Here is a 25,785-nt window from a genome sequence, read left to right as displayed (position 1 = left end):
AATGTTCCAGTTTTGCCAAGATCATGATGTCTCCGAAAGCTTAAATAAGAAAAAACATTTTCAAAATGGAAAGATAGGTTAGAAAGCAGTTCATATGAGCAACCATTATAAAACACTGATTCTCACAGAAGCTGACAAATAATCACAGTTCTAAATTTAGATCTGAGTCTTGAAATCCATTTTCCTTGTGGTGTTCCAGGGACATTTTTGTTCTTGAGGGAAAATAAACTCACAGCCCATTTACAAGCTAGCACATAATCCTGTGGCTCTCAAAGAATATAAAATAAACAGCACTAAATCCCCTTCAGTTCTTTATCTTTCCCACTTCGTTAAAAAAAATTGCTTCAAGTGAGAATTGTTAATAACTGAGGCTCTTCGGCCTATGAGAAATTACATAACAACTCAGGGAAATCCATATGGCAAAAGTTTCAAAGTTGAACCACAGTTGAATTTGAATCACCAGCGATATCTTTAAATAAAATTAGTGTAGTGAGAGAAAGATTAAGTATTCCAGAGGGCTATTTCTGCTTGGTATGATTCATGCTGGAAAACAGCTCACTTTCAAACTAATAATGCCCAGCACAAAGCCAGGGGAATTAGGCACCATCCTGCTGAGGGAAGGCTCTGAGTGGCTGATCCTGGTGCACCTGCATATTTCTATTACTATCCCAACAACAAAGAAAGATGAGCCTTAAATATTAAGGCTCTATTAGCAGGAAGGAGTTTTCTTATTATTGCAGAGTGTCTTAGTAAGAAAAAGTTTGGGTTTTTTTTGATTTGCCTGATAGGTCATTAAAACCTGTGCAGGGATCCAGGGGCAAGTGTTGCATAATGCAGAAAAAATGCAAAAGTCAGCATTCAGAAGATCCAATAGCAGACTGGAGTGTGTAAAGCTGTAACAAAAGAATTGGATGACAGTGAGAATATTCACTTAGGGCAGTGTCACACGATCACCAATGTCAGAGCCACTCTCATGCTCTGTGGATCTCAGTCCTAAGCAAGATGCAGACCTGAGCTGCATAAATAAAATCCAGAAAGCAAAAAAGTAAAATGTTGTATGGTAACTTTCAGTTTCTTATGAAAAACTAAAAAGCATGCTTCAAGCTTCAATCTGTATACAGAGAAAACAACTAACTTGATTTACTTCAAAATCAAGGTATTTGTTTCTAAAATATTGGACAAATTCCAGGGTCACTTACAAAAGGCAAAAAGAAGAATGGAAAAAAAAGAGTAGAAGTTTACAGAGAATTAAAAGATAGGACTTGTCATTTTAAGTGAAAAATTTTCAGCCTCTGAAAGTGAGCTTTTATAAATGAATTATTTTTACTCTCCCTTGAATTGATGTTACTCTCTGTTGAAAGGCAAATTTGTATTAAAACATACAAACATTTTGTCTAGCAATAAGGCCTCCCCACCTCTTACTTCATGTTTCACACACTTTTACTGGCCCTTCCTCACAAACCTCCTCTTTTGAATTAAACACCCAGATCTTAAAATCTCTCTCAGAAATGCAAGAACATATTCCCTGGCAGCATGACTCACTCTAGTGTCTTAGCCTCATTAGTAAGCAAGACAGATGTCCAGATTCCAATGCTGTCTGTAGCACATATGTTTTATATAACATCTCATTATTTATATATAAATGTGTAGTGCCTTATCCTGGGAATACAGCATCAATTTTTGGTCGAACATTACTAAGATTCACACAGAAGTGTCTTGTTTATTTTAGTCCACTTCATGTTTTTCTTTAAATTTTGCTATGAATTATGCTTATTAGGAGAAAGCAACCCTCTTTCGGGATATTTTCCCCTGAATGCATTGCATATTATAAAATGTCAGTGGCAGAATCTCTTATGGTGTAGCAGTTGACAGTCTGCATACTTTAATCAAGCCTTAAAGTTTAATTATACTGCTAGAGGCACTGCATTTACACTTATTTTCTTTAATAAAGATTCTGTGAGAAATATTAAAAAATAAAAGAAGAAAAGGTAGAGTTCCCTGGGAAGAAAGAGGAGGGAACTCCTCTGTTTCTTAAACACAGATAAATCTGAACAATCTCTATGAAATAGTCATAGAGTGTTTTAGGTTGGAAAAGACCTTAAAGGTCATCAAGCCCAACCTTTAACCCAGCACTAAACCGTGCCCCTAAGCTCCACATCTACAGGTCTTTTAAACACCTCCAGGGATGGGGATTCAATGGCTTCTCTGGCTCCTGTTCCAGGGCTGGACAGCCCAGTCAGTGAGAAAAGATTTCCTCACAGTATAGAGTCGTGGAACAACCTGAGCTGAAATGGGTGCACAAGGATCATTAGGTGCATCTCCTGGTCCTGCACAGGACACCCCAAGAACCCCACCATGTATCTGAGAGGGTTCTCCAAATGCTCTGTGACCTCTGGCAGACTGGTGCTGTGACCATGGCCCTTGGAAGCCTGTTCCAGATTCCAGTGAACAACCTAGAGTATCCCACTAGAAAACGTCCTCTGGCTCCACTTCAGGCCATTTCCTCTTGACCTCTTGTACTTATTACCTGGGAGAAGAGACCAACAACCACCTTTTTCCCCACCATCTTTCAGGGATCAGTAGAGAAAAATAAACTCTCCTCTGATACTCCTTTTTGCCCATGCTGAACACCCCCAGCCCCTCAGCTGTTCCTTGTAGGCCTCTCTAGGCCTTCCCAGAGCTGCTGCCCTTCTCTGGACCTGCTCCAGCAGCTCAGTGTCCTTCGTGAATGGAGAGGCCAAAACTGGACACTTGAGGTCCCTCACAGTGCCCAGTGCAGGGGACAATCCCTGCCCTGGTCCTGCTGCCACTCTGTGCTCATGCAAGGGTGGGCTCCAGCCTGGAGCACTGCAGGGGCTGCTCTGACCCCAGACCTGGCACTGGGGCTTGTGGAACCTCAGACCACTGCTCTGAGCCCATCAGTCTGGCCTGTCCAGGGCCTTCTGCAGAGCCCTCCTGATCTTCAGGACATGTACACACCTAGCCTGGTGTCCCCTGCAAACTGCCTGAGGCTGCACTCAGACTCTTATTCCGGACCATTGATAAAGATGTTAAATAGTATCATTGATAAAGAGGTTAATAGCCCCATGAGGGACAAAAGTTGTCGTCTGCCATCAACTGGATTTGGCCACCACTCTGGGCCTGGCCAGCTTGCTTTTCATTCACTGAACAGTGCACCCAACCAAACCATGAGCACCCACTAATATAACTTGGGGTTTTTACACCAATTTTTTACAAAATTGTATGTTTGGTACTATTATAATGCTTTTGGATACTATAACTGTTCTAACAATAGCAGGTCCTTTAAATAAAATTCTCCTCCCTACCCATTTTCCTTTTTTCTGTCTTCTGGCACTCAGTACAGGAGTGGGCAGCCCCATGCAGTTGGGAACTGTGCACCTGAACAAATACAGCTGTAAGAACAGCGTGTGTCCTGCCCTATTTAAGCTCACCTTGAACAATTGTTAAGGCAGGGGATTTTAGCTTGGGAAATATAATGTCTTACCAGATGCCTGCGGTAGGAAAGAAAGGCACCATTATGAAATATCTGTTGGCCTTTGAAATTGATTAAAGAAAAAAAGCCAGAAAGATCCTGCTGTCATCTATTGAAACAGATTTTCTTCTCAGAAGGACAGCAAAATTTCTCATCAAAATTTGTTTTATAGTTAAATGTTATGCTATCATTATTGAAGTCACTGTGTCAGATCCTGTGGAATAGTATTTTTAATATATATGTATTTCATTAAATAAATTTAATTAACGATCTACTTTTAATAACCTGTACATTTGGGGCTGAGTTCATAATTTACCTTATGGTGTTTTTTCCCCAAGGATGAGCTCATTAGCCGTGGGGTTCCTGATTTCATTCCAAATCAGGTAGTTCATTTTCTACAAATTCTCTTTAATCTTCATTTGGATGCACTGTATTTCTCTCCCTAGTCTCAAAGTACTATTTGTGTAGCATTGCTGTTAGAAGATTTTCCACATTATTTCCACACCATAGGTATCAAAACTGTAACAGTGAGATAAACAATCTATATAGGATGAATAATGGCTAGAAGTTACAGAGAGAAGATAAATTATATATATAGGACAATAAATGTATATCACAGTAGCAAGATAACAGATATTTTGATTAAAATTGCATTTAAATACCAGATCAGGTCTCCTCACAGTTGTCTTGTTTGACTGAGCAAATAAATACAGCACATGTAAAATGTTTTAATCGCCCCAAACCAGATATTCCAGCTCAGGAAAGGATTTAAATGTCTAATACATAAATTACATGGAATTTGAACTCCCAAATGCAAAAACACAACCTTGAAACTACGGATTACACAGACTCTAGGTAGCATAAAATCCAGAGAGAGTTCAATATAAAAGTTCTCCAGATGAAAAAATCTCTAACTTCTCTAAATGATGACAAATAACAAATTCCTGAAAGAGTTAAGCGTCATGTACCTCACTGCAGATGATTAACCTGCATTTCTCTGCCTCCCCTTCTAAAGAACTTCTGCCAGAAGGTTTTAAAGCACATTGCAGACTCATTTCCTCCTATAAAAAAAATTCCAAGAACGAGCTTTCTTTTCAAAATGACCAGAAAAAAAGAGTGAGATTTTCCTTTCCCTTGCTTTTAGACTAAAGCTCACCCTTTGGAACAGTGACCCAGGCTTCATTCTCTTCCTGCCTTTAAAATGCTGCTCAAGCCTGTGTAATTACCAGATAAGAAAATGCACAGAGGTACAGACAGAAGTGCTTTCAAGCTTCCTATGGCATGGAGGCTGAGGCATTTTCCATATAAGAATCAGGCACTGCTTGTTGGGTACTTAGAGGAAGGAGAAAGGTTGGGTAGTATTCCCTGACCTAGGAATAACAGAGGGCAGCTGGGGAGATGGATTTCTAGGCTGACCTACAGAATAAAGAGACAAATGTATTTCAAAACATTAAGGAAGACAATTGAAGGAAATGGGATCTTGTTTAAATGTTATTCATCTCTCTTCTTTTACTTTTGGTTCAATTGGAACAAAAAGTATTCCCCATCCCATGCTGATTCCAGCAGCAAGTACAGTTTGTGACAGTGCAGTGACAGCTTGGGCAACAACAGATCCACAACTGCTCCTCTCTGGAACACAGGTGTCCTCTTGTGATATTTTTTTGGCTAGACAGACAGCACAATAATTTTTTGGAGATCATCCACAGCCATTTCATAAAGACAATTGTACATCTTCTCTGCCACTAATTATAGTAATCATCTTACTTAATAACAAGCCAAGAGCTTGCGCCAGAGCAACTAATTTTGCTTTTACTCCCAATTCCCAATTCATGCTACATTGTTCAACCTTGTCTCAATTAAAAATTGTCTAAATGTTTAGTTGGATTTAAAACAGAGAAAATAATAATATTTCCTTCAAGATGTAGGTTGGCTTCCTGACATAGATTGTTAACCAATACTGTATTAAAGTGTGCAGCAGAACAAACCGCATTTTGAAGTGTTTCTCAGGCAAGTGGAGAACAGTTATTTTGCAATACCATGTTTATAAAAAAAATACTCTTTTTGGTTAAAAAGTACCTTAAAAACACTGTCTATGTCAGTGACAACATTTAAAGCAGCCCTCAATATTATTTCAGTTTTGAGATGAGAAGGAATAAATAAGTCAGTGGTGCCAGCAATGTAATTCAAGAAAGTGTCAAAAGTTGTATGAATCTGTTTGAAGTTAATGCACAGCATTCTGAGAGCCAAAGAAATGAAACAATGGGATTAAATTGATGATGGATATACTTGGTAAAAACCATGAAATAATGACATTTTAAAATCAGTAACATTCAGATAATTCTCACACAAATGCCATGACTGGTCTGAAATTTAGCTGCGACATTGTAAACTAAAATATATACAGGAATATGTCACAAGTTGGAAATTATTTAGAAAAATTTAAATACTGATAATATAAAATATTAAATAATTATTGTCTTCTGTTACTTCCTTATGTGATTTCCTGTATTTTTAAGAATAAATATATTTATTCTGACCTGTAGGCATCATATCCAAAGCCTCCTTAGCTTAGTTCTGTTCCATACTGAATCAATTATAAATATTTTGTGGGTTTAAAATTATTTATACCTATGCAAAGCCACATTTTCAAGTAGTATTGAATATTTTGCCTCAGCATAGACTATAACAAAAGGCTGAGTTCTTTGTGGCCTGCTGGAGCTACATTTCTCTGTTTACTGGGACAGGAGCTTAAGTTTTGAGCTCAGAAATTGTTAGTTAGACAGACAGTGAGGGACTGATGGGGCTTAATTCAGACATCTAAATGCCAGATTAATAAATCTGAACCAGTCACACCCAATCCCTTTCCTAAGTGAAGAACAGGCATCTTAATTGTTTATAATTTGATCAGAGAAATTGCATATCTATCTTTCTCTCTCCCCCAGCCCAACAATTTTCAAATAAAAGAATTATTCTTGAAAACTAGACATGGGATTACCTTGAAATTATTAAAATTTCTGTGTCACCATGATGTAGTGCTTTGTTCACAGCTGAGATTGCAGTGAGAGCAAAAGTTTCTTCAATGATGGTGCAGTATCTCCATATCCTTTCTATCCTCTTCAGTGTTAAAATCATGAACTTACTAGGCTGTAATGGAACTTCAGTTGTCATTCTCTGTTTCTTCATAGCCTTACTGTCCTTAAGTGTTCTTGAGAGATTAGGACAACCTTGAGAACAAAAGAAAAAGCCGAAGTAATTTACTGCAAGCAGTACAACTGCAGAGGGGTTTATGTTGATAAGGGAATAGCCCTGGAACATGACAAATGCAAATAAGGCAGGCAGTAATGTACTGCATGTTTAAGAACCACTTATATAATAGGTAAATACTGAGGAAATTATTTCATATTGAGCATGGCAGCTTTTGATATATTTAGTGAACACCAAAATGCCATTCTTAGAGATGAATCACTGCTTATCATTCCTCTGTCCCTCAAAACATAACTACATTCATACATGTGCATTTTGAAAAATTATTAATGAAACCAAGCAAAATCAATTGAAAAAAACTGTATCTTTTAAAGAGTGTGTGCTTATAGGATGAGGTTTAAGTCAGACAACCAGCTCAAATATGTTACAAATTACTGCAACCACAAAAGGTAATCTGAACAGTATAAGTACAGGTATGTAACTTCAAAAACATTCAGAAAAAAATCCCCCATAAATTTTATGAAGTTATAAAATTAAAAGGGGAAAACATGAATGTTTAGTAGCAAAGGGTTTTGCTTAGGGAATACAACTTTTTCTTGCTCATGCTCCACTGAAAGCATTTCAGAACTTTCAAGAGTAGCAAGGCATTTCCTGTAGCTAATGAACAAAGGGGTTCCATTCCATCCTAACTGGTGTTAAGCAAGCAGGAATTAACACAAAATAATGAATTCAACATTAATTTTTAACCTTTTTACTCAACAATCAGATCTCCCTTTGCCTCCAGCTGACTGTTTCATTGTAGTATGCTGGTCTCTGCCATGTACAATATTTTGATATGCAAGGAAGCAATATTCTCTAAGAAGATTTGGAGCTTCCATTAGTTTGCCTGTTACAAAAATCTGCAGGCTGAACAATAACTCCCACAGGACACTTTCTTCTTTAAAACTTTTAAATCTAAAATGTTATCCTACTCACCTTGTTCATCTGGAGAGCAGAACTGCAGAACATGCTAAGATACACATCAGTCACTTCAAGTGAGATAGCTAACAGAATAGGAGACATCTAAATTCTGCAAAATGCACAAAAATGCCTTTCAGATCTGTTATGAACAATGGTTGATTGTCATCAAAGCCAAACATTCAAAGACATTTGGTCCAAAGTGAAATGTTTCGCTCGACAAAACTGCCACAGAAGAAACATTTGAATTTCTGTGTCTGTCAGTGACAAGTTCACAGTGACATTGAACATCTCATCCACGTCCGTTAACTGAAACTTGTGACACATTCCCTGCAAAATCAGGAAGGAATTCAACATGAACATTTAGTAGGTTTTGAAACAAAGAAATTTTGTGTCTGGTCCTCCAACTAAAGATGAATTGCTCCAGATTTTTCCTTGAACTGATGACAGAAGTATTTGTCAAAACAAGAAACAGTTTTCCACCATCTTGCAAATAAAAAGTTATACTTCTGTAGCTATTCCACATATTTCTGTTTGGAAGTCAGCCTGGTTTATCCTGTTTTATCCGAAGAACTGGTATGCTCAAATCCATGGTTAAGTTACTGGCATTTGTCACAAAGTAAGAATGAAGTGTTTGATCTTTAGAATAGAAAAATCTTTGTTCTACTGGCCAAAGATTTTATTTCTACTTCCTTACAAGTAAAAAAGTTAAAACATTTTCATTTCCCTATTATCAAATAATACCAGATTTTCTGAATCTTTTTAATTAAAACTGCTTTTTGAAACTGACTTCAGCTTTTCAATCAGAATGAAATCACATACTCTTTAGCTTTCCACTTTGTATTTAACAGAGAGTATTCTTACTTTAGATAGTCTAATTATTTTTCCTTAGTGAAGCTAAAGCATATTTGTACAGTATATTAAGATATTGCTCTCTGCTCTACAGACTTGTACCTCAGCAATGAGGATCTTTTCTAACAATGCAACCATCAGAAGTTTAGAGACTTCTTTGCCAGAGTGTTGCTACAAGGTGCTAATATACAAAAAATTCCAATGCACAAGCTAATTAACTGGGAAGAATTTATTGGTTTTCTCTCCTATTCCCTGGTATAATTTGTCTTTACCATACTTATTTCCATATAGTAGAATAAAAAAATCTTTTCTTTCTCCTTTTCTTAAAATAAGAATATTTTTGTTCATTTTCTGACAGTTTTTGGCTACAATCCACTCACTATCTTGGAAGCAATGACACCCTGGAAACATTTTATGCACTCTCTCCTTTTGCTTTTCCCCTGTTTTGATAATTTATGGATTTTAGCTATGCCACTGCTTGTTTCCTTACCTTGTTTACAGTAAAGTTGAATATGTGGGTTGGTTTTGAGGCTTGAGGTACTGGAGGACATGAAGCCCTCAAAATGACTGCTGAAAATGCAGAAAACTAACTTGGGTATTTAATCCCTCATATTTCCATACTCTAATTTCTGTGTAAGAAAGGTTATGTTGAACAAATTGTGGCTAATGATATTTGTATTCCTCACACTGTCAGAGCATCCATACTATCTAGCTCATTACAGAAATTGCCTTAGAATGCCTTCAGTATGAAAGGTCTTATTATAGTATCAAATTCTACTCTAGTCTGAATTTCAAATTCTTGATTAAAAAAGCACTTTGGGCTAACATGTTCTCTATTAACATCTCACCTATATTCTTTACACTGAATAATTCTAAATGATTTGTTACAGCTAGGAAGATTAAGGCTGTTTAAAATAATAGTCTGCTATTATTGCTTCAAATGAGATCTTTGTTGCAACTGTGGATTCAATATTATAAAATATTATAATCTATCAGCTACTGCCAGTGAAAGAAGCTCCTAAACATCTGTGGGGAGTGGGAGCTACAAGGCTGAGATTAGCATCATACACTGGTGTCATTAGTTCTTAGAATATATATGTGAAGAGCAAATCAAGAATTAATTTTGTCATTCATAGCAGAGAGAAATAAAACTTTGGTTACACAGAACTAAACATGCACAGACTTTGTGAGAAGTAAGTATTATTTACAGTTACAAATTCAAGAGATCCTGGTCCTAGCCATACCTTCACTTGTGGGAATCTAATCAGATCCACAGCCTTAACATGGTGTGATTGTCTATTAAGGCAACCACAGAGAGGGGTTTAAAAGAATTTAAAATAAATTCTGGATGTAGAAAGGCATGGACTTTTTTTGCACTTGTTTACATGATTTAGCATCTCTTACTAAAGTTCAGAACTGAGGGAAAGGATTCCAGGGCTGGGTGGGACAGTGCCAGGGCTGGCTTGTGGCCATGTCCTGCTACAGATTGCATCCCTCTTGTAAAGTGTAGCCCAACAGACAATCATGGGATCTCAGAAGAGTTTGGGTTAAAGAGACCTTCAAGGTCATCTAGCTCCAAGTCCCCTACCATGGTCTACAGTTCTCCCTTACTGACAGCACAAAGTCTTTTATTTCCAGGTCAAGGCAGATTTGCAGTATCACACAGGCAGGGTGAGGGTGATGCACCTCACAGAGTCACTGTGTGTAGGTGTAGCTGCCAGAAAATGCCTTGGTTACATTTCTGGATCTTTGTAAACAGGAAGGCCCACATCCTGGAATAAAGAAAAAGGAAATCTCTGAACCTGCTTCAGGAGGGTTTGCTGCTCAAGACAGTGAGTAGGCTAAGAGAAAGCTTCAGAAGGGATCTCAGAAATTAGATCAGACCTAGTTACTATCAGGGCATGCCAATCCCTCCAGTGACTCAACCACTCCTATATACTTTATCAAAATACATTTTTGACATGTTTATGTACAGGAAAAATTCTCCTATTCATACAGTTGATTTCCAAATCAAATCAAAGGTCAATTTTTAAAACAAATAAATGAGTTTTAAAGGAGTTCTACTTGCCTTCTTAATTAACAGGTCACAGGACCCCAAAGGACAGAACTACCAGAGCTGCAGGCACACGTGTAGGGGTGGCTGGCAGGCAGGAAAGGGGAAGCCTGGGGATGGCCCATGGTGGAAATGCTGTGGAATTGCATCTACACAGGTAGGTGCCACATACCTTAGGAGCTGATCTAGAGAAAAAAAAAAAAAAAAAAAAAAAAAATCAAACATGCATTTAGCCTTTTAACACAACGTAGTTCAGTAATCTTATAAAATACTGCAGTTAGCAGGAATGTATCAGAGAGATTTCATCTGCATCTGAAGGAAAATAGCACTGACACCTGAAAATCTGTAGCAATTTATGGCAGTTCATAATATTCCAAAATAAATTCTAACATACCTTGAATTCTATTTATACTTTCAGAAGACTTTTAAAATTAATTAACCCTTTTAAACATTTTGTAGTCTCTGGAGAACTGGGAAGATGGTTTTTTTCACTATGCATCTATGGCAAGGAGAACAATTTGCTGCAGGGTTAACTGAGTAGTGGGAGAAAGAAACTGAGGACAATATTTTAATATAATAAAAAAAATTATCAAGGAAAGCAATAGCCTTCAGTCAAGTAATCATAAAATAATCAATCAGAATTCAGTCAGAAATCAAATTCTGGTTTTAGAAAGGCTTAAGCTAACTATTTTGTCACATACATTTTCTCCATGATAAATATAAAGTTTGAAATCACGGTTTCCCCCTAGTGATACCCAAGTAATCATAGAATATAATGTTTCTTTAAGAAAAGTATAGAGCAAAACATTTTCAACATAAAGAAAGTTAAAAGAAAAAGAACAACATATTTTTTACAATCTCAGCTCTGATGACCTTGCTCTAAGGACCTCACAGACTTTGAAACAAGAACACAGCTTAAAAAGAATGACAAATAAGTTGAGTCCCGTTGAGGTTCAAAGTTTTAAAATTAACATCTTTCAATACAAAATGAAACTTTGAAATATACTTGGGTTTGCCATTCATTCACTGTAATTCTCTCAGCAATATATTCACTGTTCATATTTTCTGTCAGAGATCTTCAATATGATGAATTTATCTATGAATTTCAATCAGAATCCAGGAAACTATGTTCAAACAATAATTCAACGCAATCAGATCTAGTTCATCTCTCATTTTCAAGGGTAAGGAGTTTTTCTCCTCTCCCTGGCTCCCTGGGTGCTGCACAGTGGTTAAATTCAGTGATTCATGCTCCCCGGGCAGGCACCTCCTCCCCGAGTGCCAAGTGCTGAGCGCCTCCTGTGCCCTCTCTTGCTCTGAGTTTGCACTGAGTCCTGTTTCTATTTTGGTCTGACATTCCAGTGCAGCCATGTACTGAAGGAAACAAGGCCAGATGCTCATTGTGCAGCCCATGCACAAAGTGCAGTCCAAGAGAGGCCCAAAGGAATCAAAGTTGCTGCTCTGAGAAAACAGGGGAGGAACCAGCAGTGAAATGTGGTGATGGAGAGGGAAGGGCTGTGATCTGGAAAGGAGGGAAGACACAAAATGCATAAACCACCAAAGAGAATATAATGAAATACTATGGAGAAAAGAAAACAGGTGGGCTCAGCACAACATGACCTGAAGAGTGATTCTATAAAGGAGTCAATAAGCCTGAGAAACAGAGCCCATAAGTGAATAGTAAAGAAAACGAAGCAAGACAAGCTGAGGTAGAGAAAATATTCCAGAACCAGAATAAATTGCACAAAACTCACGCAAGAGAAACCAGGAAAGTCTTTGGCTGTGAGAGGAAATTCTTTGGAGTCCACATGGAAGCCAAGATTGCTGACACTTTTGGTTCTGAACACTAGCACAGCCATTAGCTGTGCTGCTTCTTCATCACATTTAGTGTTAATGAGCACCTATCAGAGCCATTACTGCTGTCAGTAATTTCAGTTTATAGGTCAAACATCTATTGGGTAAATATAATGGGTTGCCTACATCCAATTATTTTAAGATAAAATTAATATATTTTTGTAGTTTTAGTGCCGGTTCTGTGAGTACAATTTTAAATGTTATTTTAGTAAATATTTTTCTTATGTCCTCAGCAATAGAATAGCTAGAAATAAGTGAAAGGCAGCACACTTGAATAGGTTGTGTAGGATTGACCAAACCCCTGTTTTTTCATGTTGAAACTTGTTGAAAGGCCTGTGTAAAACTGCAGAAATGGAAGCACTGTATTTAATTCCTTTTAAAAACCCATAATTTTAAAACCACAAATGAAAAAGACACCTTTACAGCAACTAGAAATCAATAGAAATTAATATTTTTTTAGATAACCATGGGAATGAGCTGCAAAAATCTGTCAGAAATTTCCTCCATGTCCAGTGAGCCCTCGAAGCTAAGCCTACAGCTGATGAAATTCCCTCGCTGTGGAACTTGGCTCCTGCATGCAGCATTCAGGAGCACACGTGGGTAAGCTGGGGGAGACCGAAATTTTAGAATGCAATCAAGAGTCAAGGTTCCCGTGCCTGGCATCACAGTCTTTGCCATTCTTACTTGCTTTTGTGATACCATTTTACATTTCATGCCAGAGAGACAAGGCTGAAATCCCCCTGTACTGACAGGGAGCCCAGTATGACATATCCCAAAAGTAAATGAGATAAGCAAGTGCCTGTACTGAAACTAAACTCAGAGGTTGATGGTGAAACAATATGAATGCAAGAAGTTGTATATAATCTATTTCAGGTAATCAGTCCTTCAAATCCAGATCATGCTGATTTTTATCACTTGTTGAGTAATTTCTAATGTTTTAAAACTTCAAAGCCATCCTCATCTGTGTTTCATACTAATATGTGTTTCATCCTAATCTGTTTGAGTCTTGTGGTCCACATATGATGAAGGCCTTTGTTGTATTTTCCCTTTGCTGTGCAGCTGTGACAGAGGGCAGTGACAGGGAGGCTTTGGTGGGTGTCTGACTTCCAGCCAGGGTCAATCCACTACAGGAACAAAACTATTACCAATTATTGCCATTGATCTGGTTGGAGTGAACTGTGGGAAGCAAAGAGCTGAAGATTGCACTGTGCAGAAGGAAGCAGTTGTATTGCTACAGACATTTGAAATTTCAGAATATTCCCACTGTATATTACAACAAACTAAAGCACTCTCAAAGCTTTTCCTCACAAAGGAAAGAGGGCAGAAGAGGAAGAAAAGACCAAAAGTACATTTGTAGTTATTATTTGGATGCTCCCTTAGGCTGTAGGGAACCTGCATTGTGGTTTTCAATCTTCTGTATTGAGAGCAGGAACTTTGAAGATATTTTTCCTTTCACAGGCACACAAAGACTGAGGGTAAGAAAATTCTTTGTTTTGCTCAGAATCAGTCTCTTGGCAGAACAGAAATTACCCTCAGGACAGGAAAATGGCTCGTTGTTAAAATAAGAAAGAAGAGTATTCCAGTAGAATGTTTCAGTTTTCATAAACTTTTCCTTATTGAAAAAATGTATAATCAGAAAATTCCTACTTACCTCTAGGAAAAAATCTTTTTTGCAAGCTTTTTCACTATAATTAAATTATTTGTTTCCTAAGATAAATCTCTTCAAGAAACTAGCACTGTATTTGCATTTCTATTAAATATTCTGTTTTCATGTTATCTTGAAAACACACTGCTTATATTAACAGCATTTACTTTTTCTGCTGTTTGTTTTGAAGGCATTAGATTTTCTCGGTACAGATAGCTATGAAACTTTTAGTAAGTAATTCAAATGTTTGGTTATTAAATGAAACTGTTTCTCATTTCAATTTAGAATTCAATTACAATTTGTTCATTTCTCTGGTTCGGTGTTTGAAATCAATTTGCTCTGTGCTGAAGCATTGTTTATTTTAATGCTCAACCTTAAAAAAACCCCAGGTTTCTGCAACAATAAATCTATAAAATAAAATGTTTAGGAATGTAACCTGTGTTTCAATGTTTGCCTTCTTCCAAACATGAATGCAAAATTCTCACTTCTCAGGATCAAACACAGGCAGACCAGCTACAAAGTGTGATATGACAACTGACTTACCTTACCACCCACCTCCAGCCAGGATACTCGAAATGTTAGTGGGGTAAGAATGCCTAGACATAAAAGCAGAGATGAATTTATTCAAGTAAATTTCTACCTTAATTCTTCTACAATGTAAGCACAACACCAAATTGTCAAATTACTAATGAAGACAGCCATGTTCTTTTTCTAGGCCTTTTTCTTTAGTCATTCAGCTTATTTGCAAGATACTCTCCAGTTAACAAAATTTTCTTTTGTTGATTTTCAGGAATTGTTGTCTTTGAAAATACTCAGTTATTTGCTAAATAATACATGTGGCAGAATTTTCTCTCCACTGTACTAATAAAGATTAGAGGGAAATAGAGCTCCTGTGATTAAATTTGCTTGTAAGAGGATAATATATTATAAATCAGCAGCAATCATGGCCTATTACAATTAAAGTACAAGACTTAAATGACCACTTTATGACAAAACATTTCAAAAACCATGAAAAGTAATCTCATTAAGAACTATAAACTTAAAAAAAAGAGTAGAGCTGCATATGCCAAAGATTTCACATGATTTTAAAGTCAATATATAAAAGCAGTTACAAAAATGGAATTTCATACCAAGTAATTCACAAATTTAAAGGGATATGTTGTCATGTATTAACATAATTTGTATTAATTTATGTCATCAGATATAAATGAATGTCAATAGTATTTAAGTATTATGCTAACACTTAAACTCAATCCCTGTACCTTAAAAAACTCTTTATTAAAAAAGCCCCAAACCTTAATCAAGTCACTCTGGCCTAATTTACAAATGGCAATAAGAAGAGCAGATAAGATGTCAATGACTGTAAACTGGTGTGATCTGAGTGCAGGGTGTGAGATCACACTGTCACACATCTGAAGATCATTTTCCCTTAGGAACTGTGTGTGATTTACCTTTCTCTGATGAACAGCACCCAGGTCTTGGGCTCTCTGCTTGCCAGATTCTATCTAGAATTCTAGAACTGAGTCAGAGACAGTTATTTGGGAGAAAGCAAAAAAGAACAAAGACAAAGCTTCACATAGAAAAGGACATTTCTGTGCATGAATGTGCAGTTCGTCAGCTGTTATGGCCATCATGTCTGACAAAAAACTTAAAGCTGAAACATCCCAGAGACTAAAACTGAATCTGTGGAAATCAGGCAGTGAGGAGAGAGAGGAGAAAGGTGGTGGGAAATTCATAGGGCTCAGAGAAGAGACTCCCTCCCCTCAAAAAATGCACTCTACTCCTATCCATAGAAACTTTAGTCCTTTCACACCATCTTCATTTCTGTAGAGTAAAAAAATTACCATGACTTGAAAAGGTTTTGAATGTTTTTGATCAGGTATTTGCTTGTAAATGAGAACATTCATAATTGCCATATGTACTTTGTACTCTCTTATCCAGACTTCTTAGTCTGGATATAGAGGACAAGTTCCATACTGTATTTAAATGTAGGGTTACTCAGCTTCAGAAAATAAGTTATTTTTATGTATTATCTATCATGATTTATAAATTATTTATCATGAGAATTGCTCTTCTTGGAAACAATATCCTTTTATTGGTGTAATAAAATAGCTCAGAGCAAAATAAATCTCTCAGTGCAAAGTACAATCATAAATAGATAAATATTACTCCAATTAAATAAACTAGTCCTATATTTCCCTCTCTCCAAATAATTTTTTTCCTTTAGATTTCAAAAAGATGCAATTTTTTTCTAGAATATATTTTAACTTTGGACTCACTTGAGTAATCTTTTCTTTTGTGATCAGTTTCAGTGAGATCTTAGTGCTCTACAGAGCCTCTTGATTTTTCAGGTGAATATTTTAGTAAATGCCAAAAACTCATTATGAGGTTTTAGTCACAGCAATAATATCAGCAGCAAATCAAAGATAATCCAGGAAATTCTTGTCAATGATCTGGTTTGCGTGGAAGGTTTTGGACAAAAGGTGAAATAGTGGCTGGGACGGTGTCCTCCTGTCTAATACGTCCTTTAATTTTCTTTCTTAACTTCTCTTGTCAAGTGCATTGTTAGACTGGTCAAATACACTCAGGTGAATTCAGTTTCATTTAATTTAGCTTTATCTTGCATGTTTTATACAAAGAATCTCAACTGGTGCCGGAATTTAAGAGTGAGTTACAGCAACTTTGTGAACTTCTTTTAAAAAGAAATAAACCTCATTCTCAGCCAGTGAAAATTCATGGTATCTCAGTAAGTACTGAATATCTCCAAACCAGATTATGTGCTTTTTCTGAGGGAGAAAAGGATTACCAATCCAAGATGAAATAAATGAAAGTCTGTGAAGAAAGTGTTTAGTTATTTGAATACTAACTGCAAACAATAATTCCTGGAAATGGTGCATATTGCTTTATTCAATGAAATGACTCCTAATTAAATGTGTTTCCATATTTGTCACTTTTTGCCATTTTAAAACATGAACAATCATAAGTAATCATAAGGGCTTGTTCTGGAAGACACTATATCTTCATTATTGTGAGGAGCACTAAATAACCTAAATATGAAATGTAATGCAGACAATTCTGAATTAGCATAAATGATAAAATCAAGGCCAGTGTTCTAGAAAATATATTCAATGAAAACCAAAACACATGAATGTGCTTATCCATCAGTGTGAACTAACTAGGTGGTCCCTTTCTAGAAACTTTCCAGTTTCTAGAATTCTTGTGTAAAATTTTGATGCCACATGGCTAAGTCTAAAGTTAAATTTATCATTTAAACTTCAGGAATAATCTTTCTGAGAAATTATGCACAAAAGCAGTTGCTGATGCCACAAGGTATTGGTATTATTTCTTCAATCCTCAAGATAAAAGCTTCATTCATAAATTATTGTTTGAACAGTTCTTGAATGAATGCGTCTTAAAGTGAATTAATCTGTCACAAAAAACCCCACGTGGAATTAACAAGCTAATACCATTTAAAGAACATGACTTAGCACTACTTGGAAGCAGAGCCATCCCTCCTAGGTACACATTCCCACTTTTATATTAAAGATTCCTTTTTAAGTGTAATAGAATCAAGAGAAGACTGGGAAGTGAAAGAAGGAAAATGGTTGTGATTCCAAGTGTTGCTTGGATTTAGAAATGAAATTATTTTAAAATTAGGCTGTGACTCTGTAGAACAGGTGAGCTAAAGCACAGAGTGAAACAAAGGTTTTGCTGGGAAAATCTGTCAATTTGAATAATTACGTGGCTCCACCTGTTGGAAGAAAAGGACCTGGGAAATGATTTGGCAAACTATATTTTACCCTTAGTGCCTGGGCGAAAAAGATCTGTAATTTTCCCCTCATCTTAACAATGAATGTGGCTCATATAAACAATGAGAAACATACAAAGGATTTTCCTGTTTTCACAGGTCAGTAGAAATTATTTTTTTTCAATACCTCTTATGCATCATCACAATGGGCAAAATAGTTTTTTCAGATGTGTACTTTTTCCAAGAATTTCAAGGACACCATGTACTCTGCAGACCTGAGTGAAGGATTTGTACACATTTGTGAAGAGCAGTACTCTTTATCTTTCTGGCTCATGCAAAACAAGAGGGAAATAATTAAACAAAAATATTTACATCTTATGAAAATGTTGTAAAATCTACCCAAAAGATTTGAGAAAAAGATGGGCATATTTTGGACAAGATTTTACAGAAAACATGAAGAGCTGTTAGCTGCTCAGATATTTGGGTTTGGAAGATGGTAAGTCTGGTTACTGGTTAATGAAGGAATATAAATGTCATAGATCAGATCTGAATTTTTAGAGCTTTAGTATTCCACCAGGGCTTCAATAAGCAAGGATTTTAACGTGCAAAGACTTTTTCAGCAGCATCCTTTCAGAATCTCATAATTTAAAAGCAAATTTGGCTTCATGGGCTGGACGAAATGCAGTGTTTCCAGCTAGTGAGGAGGAAACATTGAAGAGTGGTCTGGTGGAATTTAGGCTTTTCTGAAACAATGGCATTCAGCAAACAGTATTGCTGTTACAATCCAATAGGGTGGAGCAGGTGAATGGAGTAGAATGTTTTTTAAAAATAAGGAAATCGTTGATATGAATATGCAGAACCCAGTCAAATAATTACCTTTTGTCCTGTCCCTTCAGAGACAATCTTCTGCTTAATGCATGTCACTGCGAAACATTTCTGCAGGTATGTTAACCCAGAATTACAGGATTTCAGGTTACTGCCACTTTTTTAAGAGGCTCCCTGCAAATATCCAATATCCAATTTCCAATTTCAAGAGTATCAGCCAGCTAAAACCTTTCAGGGTGCTTACAGAGCACTCAGATCTGTTTTGCATACCTTACATAGGAAAGACCTTCTGCCTGGATGTTTCCACTGACCTAAATTTTGATGAGGATCTCCAAGCATCTGTGCAGCTGCCCTCTTCTGGAAGTCTGCCTCATGTTTTCAACCGGACCCCACAAGGAGATGCTGAAATTCATTAACTTGAAAATTAGCACAAAGTAAATATTTGAGCACTGCAATGGGACTTTTGTTTGCCTTGTTGCCACTGGCAATGTAACACATCATTTTGGAATGACCAGATATCCTGCAAATTGTACAAAAAAGGCTTCTTACCACTCAGATGTGAGTCCTGAACAAAACATATCAAGTACTTCAGGGTGGTTTTGTTTTGTTGCCGGGCTTTGTTTTGTTTTGTTTTTAATTTTTAATCAAAGAATCTTCTAGATAGAAACCAAGCAGTAATTATGGGCCAATTATATAAATAAAGTTCCATTAAATAACAAAAGCAAAAAAGAAAACATAAATTACTTTAAGGCAAATCTGTCAGTCTTTCACTGCAGGGTACCACTTGAATGTGTGGCATTTTAGCACCATGTTTGATTCTGCATTAATGTTTACGATTTTTGTTCCCAGGAGACAGAAGTTTCCCTACTCTAAGCAAAACAGCAACTAAATCAATATTCTGTAACATATCAAACACAAAAGATGCTAATGTTTAAGGGGAAAGACTTTGAAAAAGAGAGGGCGTAAAAATTAATTCTACCCTTCTGGTTGGGATTTTGTCCTCCAGCCAATGTCAATTTTTTAATACCTAGTTAAAGGCTTCCCACTGCTGTTTTTGCCTGGACCACCTGTTCCCATCATGCCCTCAGAACAGCAGAGTTTGGCACTGCATTGGACAGTTCATAAAAACACAGTTCAACAGCAGGCACTTAGGGTGACCAGCCTAGATCCCAGGAGCTGAGTGCTATTTCACTTCCATGAAAACCTAAATGGTTATAATTAGGAAGAATAAATTTGATTGCAGGTCAAGCTGATGGAAGTGAAGGAAAAGAGACTTTGAATAAAGGCCTCAGGTCCATTTGTAGCAGGAGTGCTAGAGGGAGGGAAAGAGAGACAATGAAGAGTAAGGAATGTAGACTATAATTTCTGGGGTTAAAGGGATGCAAATGACGTTGAATGGAAAGAAGGGAGAGGCATCTTGTCTATTGATAGATTAGAATAAGAAGAGCAGGTGATAAATCATCTCACACAAAGAGGAAAATGAGTGATGTATAGAGGAACAGAGACAAAAAGAGAAGGTGGAGTGGTAGATGCCTTGGAGATTCAACAGGCAGGTTAGTTAGATAAATAATTGTTGTCTGCCAGTTTTAAAAGCTCTCTGAATTTTAAATTTCAAATCAACCTTCACATCCAGCCTCTCACAAAACTTTTTTATCCATAGGTACATATTCACATCTGGAACAAAAAGTCCTGAAACACAGCTGCAGGTCTCTTATTTATCTCATAGGAAACTTTTCTAGCTGCAAAGCTGGAGCTTTCTGGCTCCTTTAACTTCCTCTCATTGCTACAGACTCTGCCTAACAGCTGACACATCATGGAATTAAGGTACTATTGCCATTCCAGGAGGTGAGGAGAAAAAGGAGCTCCTCCTCCTTCTGGAATGAAGAGCTTTTCATTCACTCCCATTACAGAGCAGCCTCCGGCCTCTATCCCTGGACTTTTTGTGGAGAAAACACTTTATTCCAGCTCTTGGCACTGTAGGGTTCTCTGACACTCAGTCCATGGGGGTGCTATCCCACACATAACACCACACTGAGAGAGAATCCCAAACCTTTAAGTAAACAGCACTAGATCTCAAAAATTTTATCCACTAAATCTGAAATTATTTTTACATACTTCCACAAGTTGAACCTGAATGCAGACCCTGACCAGGTCTGTTCCCAGTGCATATTTCCTGGTAAAATGAGAGGCTTGCTTGGACAGACACTGCTTTCTCTGCAAAGAACATGATACTTGGCTAAGAGCCTGAACACGGGTTGAGAGACAGGTTAAAAAGTCCAAGTCAAAGGTTTCTTTGTATGAAGTTCAGGAAGGTAGAAAAAATATTAATGATGGAATAGACTAAAAGGTTTTATGAGCCATCTTGTACCTGGTGAGGCTGATATAGATCCAGAGCCAACAGTCAAATAATCTCCTTGCTCATTCACTCCACTGTCTCTGCTTGGAGCCTCACAATTATGGGTAAATAGTAGGTTCATTAGAGCTGGGTATACAAAGAACTGGCTCAGATCCCTGGTCCTCAGTGTTTTCATAATGTACTTAATGGTTTCTTCACACACTTTAAAAGCTTTTGTAGCTCAAACATTGCCTTATTCATAGTTATCTGCAATCCAGAAGAAAAGACAGTTAAAAATTTGATATTTTAACACAGTCAAACCCAGTCTTTTTATCCTAGACAAAGTAGAAACTTGTCAGAAAACATTTAAGGAAACTAGCACAACATGAATGCAAAGTATTGCAGTATATAATTGCTGCTTCAAATACACACCTTCCCCTGGGATTCTGCCCATGTAAATAGCACCACATCTTCTTTTTTAAGATTGTACTATGCATGTGAAGTGGGTATTAAGACACACTGCTGAATTTAAGAAAAATTATTGAAAATCTTATTTGACTGTCACACAGTCTTTTATTTTGCCCCACCATAGAGGAGTTGGGACTTCTACCCCTGTCTTTCCCTTGGTTCACAGCCTTCCACTGATTCTGAACATGTGCATATTCCCTACACTTTTTGACATCATCAAGCTGGCAAGTGTCTCATCCAATTTGCTGGGGAAAACCAAGGTGCTGGCATGGCTTTCTTGAATGGTAAATATCATCACTGAGTGTCTAACAGCTGAGGATTTTGCCTCTAGCATCTGCCCACATGCTGCAGCGTTATCTGGCCTATCCACAATCTATCTGCTAGCAGGAGAACAAATTAAAACAAACAAACAAACCCCAAAGAAACAAAAAACCAAAAAACAATATAGACACAAAACCAACTCTAACTGAAGCTGTCTTTCTTTAACAAATACAGAAATACGACATCTGCTTCAAAAAGTAAAGTTAACAATGAGATCACTTAGGCTGCCCACACACTGCGTCCTGCAAAGCAGCAAACATGATACAGACACAGAGGAAGAAATTCTGTCAAATTCCATGTGGTTACTGTTGCTTGGGAAACCACTTCCTTGGTAACTACAATGCATTCTCAGCACGACTCTGTATCAATTTCTCTCTGGCTCTGAGACACAAACCTGCAGTACCGTGTGAAGTGAGGACCAGAAAAACAAAAAGGCAATAACAAGAAAACCAACCTGAAGGAAAAAGGAGAGAATGAGGAAAAGATTTCTTGTTGTTGTTGTTTCAAATGTGCCTAAATGAAAAATAACATAATCAGAAATCTATCTGGAAGTTGTTTTAATATTTTTTTGGAGGAGAAATCATGGATATGTGTCAGAAAGTGTGTCTCGAATCATAAGTGTGAGGTTGGAGACGGGTTCTTGTGTGGGTCTGGAGAACTGGCACTGAGCCTGAAGGTTGGCTGTCACTGTGTTTGCTCTGCTCCAGTTTGTCAGGACATTTGTTGCTGAATCCACACTACAGAATGCAGTTTAGGGAAAGATCTGTTAAGGATAACTCACTAGTATTTAAAACATAATTTCTAAAGAAAATTGCTGTAAAAAGAAGACATAAACCTTAGAATCCTTTCCCATACTGCTCCAGAAGAGTGGCTCAGTGCTGCTGAGCCACTGACAGTTTCCTTACTGCTGGAACACAGTGATCTTTCCTTTAGAGGTATTGATTTGAGCTCTCTGCACAGAATGCAAAATTTGGAGTTTTCATTGTTTCACACTAAAATCTTGTCTTCTGCTTACCTGGACCTCCAACTTCTCTTTGGCAGCAGGCATGTAAGCAGCTAAACACAGTTTTTGTTCATGAACTACATAAAGGAAATTTAGTTTTTATATGAAACAAACAGAAGAAATGCTGTAGTTATAGCACCAGCAATTTGGGGTTTTTTTTCAGTTTATCTTTTTCTGGGCCTTCTATCAGAATCATTATTTTGTTGTTCTGGTACAGAACTTGTGTTCACTGGAGGTTTCTTTTCACATAGCTGGAAATGATTAGGGTGGCAAAAAGGAAGCACCATGAGCTCTCTGCTTCTTCTATTTGTATTAAGTAGCTTAGGACAGAGTGACTCTAAGGAAGCAAGAAAAATAAATAAGGATACTAGAGAAATCATTTAAGTCACCCTCTTTCTCAGTGCAATGAACTACTCCTTTTATGCATGTCTATTTAAATATATAGATTTCTATCTGTACATACACACACACACACTTGCCTTTTCAAGGTCAGTAATAAATCAGTTTTCCACTTTTTTGCAGACAAAAAATGAACTGGTTGAAGCTATTTTGTTCTTACAGAGGGAGCATCAGCAAAAAACATTAATAGTGTCATTTTAACACCTTTAGCTCAAGCATGCCTTCCACCCACACTCCAAATGGCAGAGGATATATGTAAAACACATCTCTTCCAGGAATTCAGGAACTTCTTGAGTCAATGCAAACATTGGTGCTAAACTGCAATAACATACTCATCCCATTTCCTGGTGCTGTTGCCTGGATTAAATAAAGGGACAAATCATAGAATCTAAAAATTAGAAGAGTTTATCATTTGTTCTCTGAAAATACAGAAATTTGTATACCTGCTCTGGAGTGCATGGCTGTGGGCAGAGGGCAGGAGGATATCCCTGGAATACTAGAAAAGGTGTGATGGAGAGCTGGGATAGATCTGGGTAACAACAGTGGAAAGGGCACTCTCTCTTTTGGTGTTGACTACCTGGGTCAGCACTACTTTCTCTTCAAGTATAGTGTCTTCATTCAGAAAAAAATAATTAGGAAGTTCAGAGGACTTGAACTGATATTATATTGTGTTACCATGATCAGGAAGTTGAAACACTTCTTCAGCATATGTTTGCAGTTCTTTGAGAATGAAAAACAACAGTGGGAAATGCCAAGTCTTCCACATTGCTGAGAGAGCACTTAAAATGTTTTGGCAGTGCTCCTTCCCCTCCCTGTGAAATTTAATTACTCCATCCAAAAGCACCAAGTAGCCATTAGGACCAACATTATTTGGACACTGATGCCATGAAAGCTGTAGACTTGAATGTGAAATTGTAGGTCTCATGGTGCATAATTATTGTCTCCAAACTATTCTTGGAAGAATAGCAGGAAGTTATAGATATGTAAAAACAAACCAGAAAAAAATTCCAGCAAAACTAAAAGCCAAAATCAGAAAGTGAATTGGGGTAAGTCAGGTTTTCTGTTTGTTCTGGTGTTTTTTAAGGAAGTTTTCAATAGTTACATAATCCAGAAGCGCACATGTAATACTTCATTCTTCTGCTGTCAGCATTGCTGTACTATGAGTTCAAATACTGCAGTCAGACTATTTCCTTTGTTTAGATGAGAGAAAAATTCTTCAGTATATCATGTTTACATGAAAAAGTTTACCACTGTGATTTCATATCCAAATTTATATCTTGTAGAACAATTACATATTATTAAGACAATAAAGTATTAATAATGTATATGCTTTCCTAAGCAAAACCCTTTCTTCTGTGCCTGGAGTCTATTGAATATTTTACCATTGATGTCACAATAAAAAAAAATTAAGGCAAATATTAAACACATGTGAAAATGGGCATTCAATGCATAGGATGTGGGGCTTGCACCCTGTGGCCTGTTTCAGTAAGCACCATGCAAAACCCAAGAAAACCCAGAGGGGGTTCATTATTTGACAGTATCAGTTCCTAACACTACAAAATCAGGGTTCCAGGCTCTGCTGAGCCATTGTCCCTCAGGGTCAGCGTGTGGGAGCCACCACTGCAGCCTGACCCATGGGCTGTGAGATGTGGAACAAAATCTGAATCAGGCCCTGTGGTGAGGTGATTGCATCTCTCCATTTGCAGTGATTTAAAAACCATGTTTAGAGAAGTATTTTAGCCTACCTTCTATATCTAGCTCCTAATGTCTTCCACTCTGCTGCTTGCAGACTGCAAAAATTCACGTAAGATAAACCAAATCAAGACAGAGCCTTTGAAGTCTCTATACATTGACATTTAAGTAATACTTCAGACAAAGAAAAGGTTGGGAAAAAAAGAAGCCTGATTTTTAAAAATACTTTTTTTATTATCTCACAGGATCAGAGTCTCTCTCTGTCACTATGCCTTTAATTAGATAAATACTGCTGTTTCTCACATATTGTTGGCTTGATTCAAGGAAAAGCCATCTAGCTTTTTAAAAGTCAGAGTTTGTATATTTGATTTCTCAGAGGATTCAGTTATGTCTACAGTCTATGGGATTGAACTGAGATAAATATTCTTGCCTTTCAGGCATTCATTTGCAGGCACATCAGGCTTTCAGTGAATTTTTTAAGTATGTTTGCCATACATCTGAAGGAGGAATTCTTTTACATGGAATGAGTAACAAACTTCTTTTATCTCTTGCCATGGTGCAGATCAAGGTACTAACTTGTTACCTCACTGTGCAAGAGATACTGGATTTTTTGTGATGAAGCACAGTGTGATTAAACCTATTTCAGGTACGGTTTCATGACAGAATTTTGTCATTTTTTGTCTGTGAAGTGTTCCAAAGCAGTCTCAGAAAGCTTTATGGTTCTTCACTATTAGAATACATGGACAAACTTTCAAAAGAAGTGTTTTCAATATATGGGTTTCCTGCAAAAAATTTTTGCACAGACTAAAATTAATAAGTGTTATTCAGAGAAAAACTGCTGGAATATCAGAGACTTGTACTCAAACCAAGGATTTCCACAAAACAGGAACAAATATCCATCTTTCTTGTACCTTTGGTTGAAGTCCTAATCACTGGGAT

Source organism: Ammospiza caudacuta, chromosome 16 (genome assembly GCF_027887145.1).
Source record: "Ammospiza caudacuta isolate bAmmCau1 chromosome 16, bAmmCau1.pri, whole genome shotgun sequence".
In the NCBI taxonomy this organism is placed as follows: domain Eukaryota; kingdom Metazoa; phylum Chordata; class Aves; order Passeriformes; family Passerellidae; genus Ammospiza; species Ammospiza caudacuta.
The sequence above is the reverse complement of the archived record's forward strand: the minus strand, read 5'-3'. Positions refer to the sequence as shown.